The 8,412-nt window shown below is 44.5% G+C and overlaps 1 protein-coding gene across 1 annotated transcript in view; it reads right to left on the reverse strand.

The window, feature by feature from the left end:
- Nucleotides 1-8,392, reverse strand: part of ELF1 (E74 like ETS transcription factor 1) — an 88,283-nt gene extending 79,891 nt beyond the window's left edge. Inside the window, exon 1 of the mRNA XM_021530807.2 lies at nt 8,263-8,392. The gene's annotated coding sequence lies outside the window, so the exon portion shown is untranslated. The remainder of the gene's footprint in view (nt 1-8,262) is intronic.
- Nucleotides 8,393-8,412: the final 20 nt, after the last annotated feature.

Below are 8,412 nucleotides of genomic sequence, written 5' to 3' on the forward strand. Positions count from 1 at the left end.
TTAATTAAAATATTATACCTGTAATAGTTGCCAAGTTTTGCTACATGATAATATTAACATTTGAAAACTGAAATTGAAAAATTCTTAGTAATCTTTTTATAAATCCTTCAGACCAAATCTATTAACCCACAAAATTAGGTCAACTATGAAAACCTGAAAAAAAAAAAACTTAGAGTTGTTTTTTTTTTTATATGAAGATGAAGGTTTCACTTGAAAAGGCATCCAGTTAAAGACAGCTGCACAGAGCACATGAAAATCCAAACACACAAGAAAAGAGCTCAGCTCTATCTCAGTGGAAGCAAGCAGGTGTTGGGGGACCTATTCTCTGCACAAAATTACATGTCGGCATAATTCCCGTCTACTAGAGGAAAACAGAAGTTAAAATGCTGGCACAAGTCTGCCAGCACAAAGTTGAAGAAAGGTTTACAGTTCTAGATTCTGTGGATACATCTCATTTCCGATATCTCCACTAAAACACCACTGATTTCCTTAATCCTTCCCCCATCAGTTTCTCAGCACAGTTAGCATAATCTGCCTCAGCTTTGCCACCTAGGCTCCCCAGTACGATTTGAGGGAAATAAATCTATTGTTTTAACCAGGTAAGTTAAGCAAAATAATTTTGGCAGAAACAGAAGGGTTCCTATTTTCAGCTGGCAGGTCAGGGGCAGTAAATGCATGCAGAAGATGAGTGACCAGCTGCCAGGGGTGGGGGGATGGCTGATGCAAAAGACAAGCAGACATCACAGCTATGGACTATGCTCTAGAGATTCATTGTTCCTTAGACAACACATTATTATCACAACATAACTGGATGTTGGATTCAACAATGACAAAGTTGGATCAGCCAGGGTTCCTATGGCAGGACGTGAACATTAAGTACTGTCACACCCTTTTTCTGACCAGTGTTGCTGTCCTCCTACCCACAATACCACTTCCTTTGCCATTTATCTTAAAAAAATACCAAATCCCATGACACAGGATGGCATAACCTTGTCAACTCCTCAGTAAACAGATGACAAAGTCCACCCTCAGCTTCCTTTAAAACAAACATATTTGCTGTAATTCTCTTGATCAACAGTGGACCTTAAAAACAACAGACCTTTTCATTTCTCTCAGAACTTTCCCTTTTAACAGAATGAAAACAGAGAACAGATACCAGAATGATGTTCAATACCCCCTTGCCTGGAAAAGGTCTTTGAAGGTCTGCAGCAAGTTGCAGAATCCTACAGCTTTTCCACTGCTCCACCACCAGCTCATGGCCCCTCTCTGAAGAGCCTGACACACCCCAGAATCATCCAACACGGGCTGACGCGCCAGCTGCTGGAAACGGCACAGTGGCAGAGCCTCTCTGGGCAGCAGCAGATGCTGAAACATAAGCTGCAGCAGCAGATACCATGTGAGCAACCTACTGCCAGGACTTGGAGAGTGCTTGGCTTTCTACCTGAATCTATGACACACAAATGAGTCACAGAACAAGGTCAAGCAAGATGAAACACCTCATTAAATGTTGTTGATGCCTGTATCACCAGGAACTCCAGACAATGTATGTGCTTAATGTCACAATTGTATTCATGGAGGAGAAAAAAAAAACCAGGATATCCACTGCCTAGAGTAGACAAGTGGGTGTTAGTACTAGATTTTAACAAGGAAAAAAAAATATTTCTGTACACACATACAAATAAAATAAGGAAGTTAAATTCTGGAGAGTGGACAAAATTACTTCTTCACTGACCACAGGTTTGCTGGATTAGGGACCAAATGGGACATTTGCACAACAGGTACAGAGTAATGCTGACCCTAAAAACACCTGACTCTTGACTATTGTGATTATAGTGACACTTGGCTGTGGCAAGGTGGAAAATCAAACCTGACAGATTACACAGTCCTACTACTATTTCCAGTATTTCTTAATTCAGGGTGCATAATTATTTTACACATGTCAGTTTGTGCTGTTAAGGACAGTCAGCTTTATAGCTCAACTATTTAACAGTATTATGTTCAAATTTGATATGCCTCTGAGATGGACACTTAACAATTCTGGAAAGTTTAATCTCAGCCTCAAACATTGTTTCACCTCACAACCAGGAAGGGAATGAAACTCACTAAATGTTACAAACACAGTAAGATGTCACAGAGTGGCAAACTAAAACCCATGACTGCAGTTTCAAAACAGACACAATATGGCAGCACTCATTATCATCTTATATGAACACAAGTTTTATTCAAGTACTGAAACGCCAAAATAGAATGCCAAATTTATTGTTCCCTGATTCTGCCATTTTCTGAGACAAAATTTATTAAATAGCCTGACTAGAGCTCTTTAAAATTGAAAGCATCCAATCCAATTTGTACTTTCATTATTAAGTGGGCTCCTGCGTGTCCTAGAAATCAATAGTGCATTATTATTAACTCAAATGAACACAGCAACAGGCATATGGGCCAAACCCTAGAAGGCTGTGCTGTCAATATCTTCTCAAACATGAACATCTCAATAGGGCAGATGAGGAAAGTGTGTTTGAAAATCATGTTTGAGAGGAGTGCTTGAATGTTTCCAAGTCAGTGGAAACATTCATATATACATGCTTTCAAATCTAAAGATAGTGACTTACAAGAACTTTGTCTCTTCAAGTTTGAGTTGTTCTCAACAAGAAAACTTCCAGTAAACTCATCCTATATAGAAAATGTTTTATTACCTTAAAACTGTCATAGGATATCTTAAAGTGTGAATGAAAAAGCCAAATCAAAACCACTGTAAAAGACTGAACATCAGATTTTTTGATACCATATACACTAGAGTACATGCAATAAAATACATTTTTTACAGAAAGAAATAATTCAACACTTTAGAGTATATTTGTCCTAGTTCAGCTGCCAGAGTAAAAATATGTCTGTCATATCAAAAAGAATGGACTATGGAATTATATCTCATAGCTATCTAGGCTCAAGTTCAATTCCCAGGCTAAATTAAACCTTCAGGTTTATTGTGAAGCTGCCTGAAAAGGAGTGTTGCAGGTTATGCTTCAACTCGATTCAGGCAGTCAGTCATGTTTCAGGTTACAAAACGATTTCACTGACATACCCTCTGTTGTTTTAGTGACTGCCAGGGGTGTTCTGCTGCCATGCCATGTGCACATTGCCTGCCTCTCTCTGCTTGCAGCAAATGTGGCTGCAGGAGAGGAATGCCCAAAGGACTGAGAGATGGTTAAGAGGAGAGCTGATTTATGAACACTGACCCATCTCCTTGCCTATCTAAAGGCAGAAAAAATGTTTTTTCATCCCTGAATATAACTGACAGCACCCTGAAAAAATAAAGATGATACACCAATCTGGGAATACGAGGGGACTGTGTAAAGTGAGGATCTGATATTCTGTCACTAGCTGCCACCAGATGTGGTGATACTCCAGAGGGAAGTACACAATAATTAATCACACTCCCAGAACTCAAATTAGGCACCAAGAAAAAATGGTCCTCCTGACCCAAGAGAAAACCAGCCAAGTTCTAAAGTATGGCATTTTATTGTAATCTTGTCACGGTAGCAATATGTGCTACAAAATACAGAAAGCACTGCAAGTAATTTTGTTTTTTCAATCTAGGAAAATGCAGGTGAAAGGAGTACAGTCCTTCCTTCTTCTACACACACTGGAAACATCCTCCAGCAAAGCAAGTGAAAGTACATCTTTAAGAAGAAAACTCCCACAACTTTAAACACTCTCAGCAACTGCAAATCCACTACAATCCTTTACTGCCTTCATTGCTACTTACTAGTTCAAAGTACAACATGCCTAACTTCATCTCTCAGACACTAGATGGTCAAGTAAATATCATGTATTTTCCTTACACACATGCATGATACATACAGGCACCATATCCTTCCTCAGATGTACAACCTGCAATTGTGACACTGGTCTTCAAACCCTGGATCACTTTGGTCCCCATGCTCTTATTAATATTTCACATCCTTCCTCATGTGTGACCAGCAAAACCATGAGCTTACTAATGCCATGTACTTTCCTACTTCTGTGCAATATTTATAGTGCTGCACAGCCAAAGACCACACTTCAGTTGCAGCACTGCAATGAGAACTCCCTTTGAGATGATTCTCTGCACAAATTCTTGAGCCTTCTTCCAATAAATCACCAGTTTGAGGACAGTCCCTTATCATGCTTGTGTAACCACAAACCTGGCTCCTTTGTGTGTGTCTGCATGAAAAATTACTTCTGATTTATGCTGATAATTCAAAAAAATTATTTGGAGTATGGTGTACTAATAACTTGTTCTACACGTGCACAAACCTGTACATAATATGCTGGTAATGATGCGATATCATCACAAAAGCTGTGAATATATTGATATTAACCAGACTTACACCAAGATCCAGCCCCCAGGGAACCTTACAAGGAACAGCTGCACTCCCATAGAAGAAAGGCACGCCTAAGTTCCTCTCTAAACTAAGAAAGATTAATGAAGCAACTTTGCCAATGTTTGTGGTATTTATTCCACAGTGACTCCACGGCACAATTGTTTTAAACTCACACTTCACTGCAGACTTAATAGATATATCAGGGACACAATATAGGGTGAGTCTGCTACAATAGAGCAGTTGATTAATAGCTTAGGAATTTGGGAGATGTGGGTTTTTTACAATTCAAAATGCTGGGAAGCAATTTGCTTTAGTTCTACTGTAAACTGGTCTTTAACAATTGTTAAGTCATTTTGAAATATTCAGTACGAGTAAGCCCTGGCTTCTCATTTACTTCAGAGACTCCATTTTAAAGTTTTCAATTTTTCAGGCAGCAAAACAATTAATAATGTGAGTAAGGAAAATCATTCATAGCATTAACCAAAGATGTTTATATTCCTTTCTCAAGGAAAACAAAACAAAACAAAAGGACAGTTAGTAGACCAGGTAACCAATCAAATAACATTGTAATTCAGCAGCATATTTCCATGTACATAAATGTATACACAGGATTGGTGAAGCCTGTAGCATCACCTCTTAGGCAGCTGCTGAACAACTCCAATGCAAGATGCTGCTTCCAGCTGCTTGTAACTTGGCCAGACTTTGACTCCTTGGGTTAAAATTTTCCAAGTTGAATGTCTGCCTCAGGCTAAATTCTGTTCCATGTGCTGTAGAAGTTACCTCTGAGTGAGGGGTGCAGAAAGAGGCAGACTGGAATTAGAAGAACTCGGCCAAAATACTTGAGCTGTTTTCAGAACAAAATGAGGGAAAATGCAATCTCCCAATGGCAATACGCATCTGGAAACTTGGAAGGCTTTATGCTCTTCCATCTTCTGATGACAGATCTGAATGAGGGGTGGAACCCTTTTGGAGGTACTCCTTTTGCTGCCCCCATGAAAAGTCCACCTGCATGTGGTCAAATGTCTGAAACCAAACTGCACTGTGTGCATTTTCAGTAGGTGCTTGCTAGACCACATCCACATTCTTCTCAGCTCCTCATGGTGACCAGACAACACAAGTAATTATAAGCAAGTACAGCAACACAGGCCACAGCCATGACCTACCATCACTGGTTACCCTCAACAGGTGGCTCTGACAGCAAAGTCCCAGGTGTTACCTTACGAATCCAGTTGATGACGGACAGTAACACAAATATGCTACCCTAGGCTGCCTATCTGCTTTTTGGCACTTTTTCTAAGGGAAAGAAAATCTAGGAAATTACTTACAAAATGCAGTATTAAAAGTACAATAAGCAAAGCAGAATTTAGAAATGATTAGAACTATGTGGTCTGTGTTAACTAAAAATGTCTCTTAGTGCTCATATGCATCAATCTCTATTAGATAAATCCGTATTTGCAACTGACTTGGTCACATTTTTTCCCACTGAAGCTTTGCTATAATTAACACATAAACTCCTCTTTTTGCGCTTGCTCTCCAGAGCATCATCAAACACTTCCAAATCACAGAGGGAATTATTTATTTTCTCTCAGGTTCTTATATGCTTCTCATCACTACAGTAATCTGTAAGATAATGGATATTGTTATCCACATATTTTTAATACAGGAAACTAAGATATATTAAAGCAAAAAACTATGGACACTGAGTCAGCAATTTTGACACTCAAGGCTTGTATTTCTAACGTGCTTAGACCTGCAAAACGTCTTCTGTACACAGAGACCAAACAGACACTCATTTATGTTCCAGATGGTTAAGTTTAGCATAACTGCAAAGCAGATCCCAGGCCAGGCTCCCAGGAAACTCAACAGGCCACGGGCAAAACCCTTTATGTTTATGTGGAAAACAACGTCCAGGATGCAAAATCCAATTCTCCAGCTGTCTCAGCCACGAAGCTGCCTCTCCCTCTGTGTACAGTTGTTTGCCTCATTCACGCTACCTCTTCTCACTGCTGCCCAGCCAGAGAGCTGCTACACCGTGGGGGACGCACGTTGTGTCCCGAGCTGGCCGGGAAGGACGCTGGCACATCCTGTCACGACCTCGGGCACAGGCCCGAGGCCGACAGGTGAGCCCGGCATCCTGAGCACTTGGCTTTGCAAACTTACCGACGGGGTAGGTCTGGGCACAGGGGAGAGGCGGTAAATGTATAGAATATATAGAGATCAGCGACATCCACTGGGTGGCAGGCATGTTTCACGGGATCCAGATCCAGTGCGTATACAGAGGTACTCACAACGAATGCTCCTAAACACTGGGCTTGTTCCCTGTCTCAGAAGCCACAGTTGAACTGACATGGTAAAGAAAAATTTTAAAACATTTAAATCCCACAGAGGGAAGTTAACGTATTCTGCCTTGGTTTTAACACCAGCTTCTTGTCCACGGTGCTGAGGCATTGCAACTGCCCTGGCACTTGGGGATTAGAGCTGAGGGGACCCACATACAGAAGGGACACGCATGTCCCTTCTGTATGTGGGTGCCCTCACTCGAGGTAGCAGGGACCCTGTAAAAGTGTTCACAGTCTCTGCTGCACTAATTAATGACCAATGCCTACTGAGATAAAGCCTTTAAACTCTTCCCCAATTTAACAAACTCGGGGGGGGAGAATTTTTTTGGACTAACAGCTGTAAATGAGTCCATGTGTGTAAGCAGCTAAGCTTTAAAGTTGAAAGAAACATAAAAAGCCAGTATTTTCCACGGATTTCCACTTAGCATCTGAGTAGAATAATTTCAAAAGTTGTTTAGATGGAGAAGAGCCATCAACCAAATTTCAACCCAGGGCGTATATTTATAGCCATGTTGTGAACGACATAAAAAGTACACTTATAATGGAAATGCTGACAAATGCAAAACTGCAGCTAGCTATGACAGTCTGACCACAAGCCCTCCTCGTGAGAGGAAAAGGCAGCCTCCCCACCTCCTTTCTCAGGCAGCTCGACAGCGAGCTGGGGCGGGGGGTACTAGATACAGGTACCACTGCCCTATTCTTGTAGGATGGATCGAGACAACTCTTACTCCCCGTATTTCCCACATGTTGAAAGAGCCACCTCCTTGTTTTTGCCATAAACAACCGGAGGGCCTCTTACAGCCATGACTCACTCCGCAGGCTTCTCCTCCACCCCTGTGCGTGACTGTAGCAAACAGGCTGCCAGCTGCAGCCGGTGAATTAACACGACTATTTTTCGCAGAACCGTGGGGAGATCAGTCACACAGGGCTGGGCGAGGTGGGGAGGGGTGCGAGCGTGTGCTGAGGAACACCAGCCCGGGGTGAGTTTTATCTGTGGGAGAAGCAGCGGAGGAGGCGATCCGGGGCCAGTGTGCCGGGGACGCCCGAGTGTGACCGCATCGTCCCTGTCCCCCGCCCCGGGACGGCGCCGCCCTGGCCCCGCTCTCCCGCGGCTGCCCCACCACGGCAGGAGGGGCGGGCGGCCGGGAGGGAGGCAGGCAGGGACAGAGGGAGGGCAGGGCGGCGGCGCCAGGGGCAGTGGGGAGAGGGAGGAGGCGAAGCTGGTACGCAGCAGGAGCCTCCCGACACACGCGCCGCCGAACTCCCAGAAAGTTGGCAGCGGCGTCCGGCGGGACGGGGCTCCGCTGGCCGCCGCCCCAGGGCGCGCTCCGCCGCCCGGCCGGGGCCCGCTGCCTCCCCAGCCCCTTCGCACCCTGTCACCGCCCGTCTCCCCACATCTTTCATCTCCCATGGGTGCCGCGGGGCAGGGACTGCCCGGCACGGGGCGCTGCCGGCGGTGGGGCTCGAACCCGCGGCCCGCGGTGTCTCTCCCCACCGTAAGGCAGGCGGCTGAGCCTCCCGGTGCCCCCGAGCGCGGGACGCGGGCGGCGGGCGGCACTCACCGAGCGGCCGCGGCTTCTTCTCCCAGTCCGGGCGGCTCCCGCTGAGCGCTCTCCTCCTCGGGAGCGAGGGAGGAGGAGCGGGAGAGGGTAGGAGGTGGAGAAGGGCGGGTAGGAGAGCGCGGCTTGAGCCCTCCCGGCTCCCGTCGCCGC

The sequence above is a fragment of the Lonchura striata genome, chromosome 2 (genome assembly GCF_046129695.1).
Source record: "Lonchura striata isolate bLonStr1 chromosome 2, bLonStr1.mat, whole genome shotgun sequence".
NCBI lineage: Eukaryota > Metazoa > Chordata > Aves > Passeriformes > Estrildidae > Lonchura > Lonchura striata.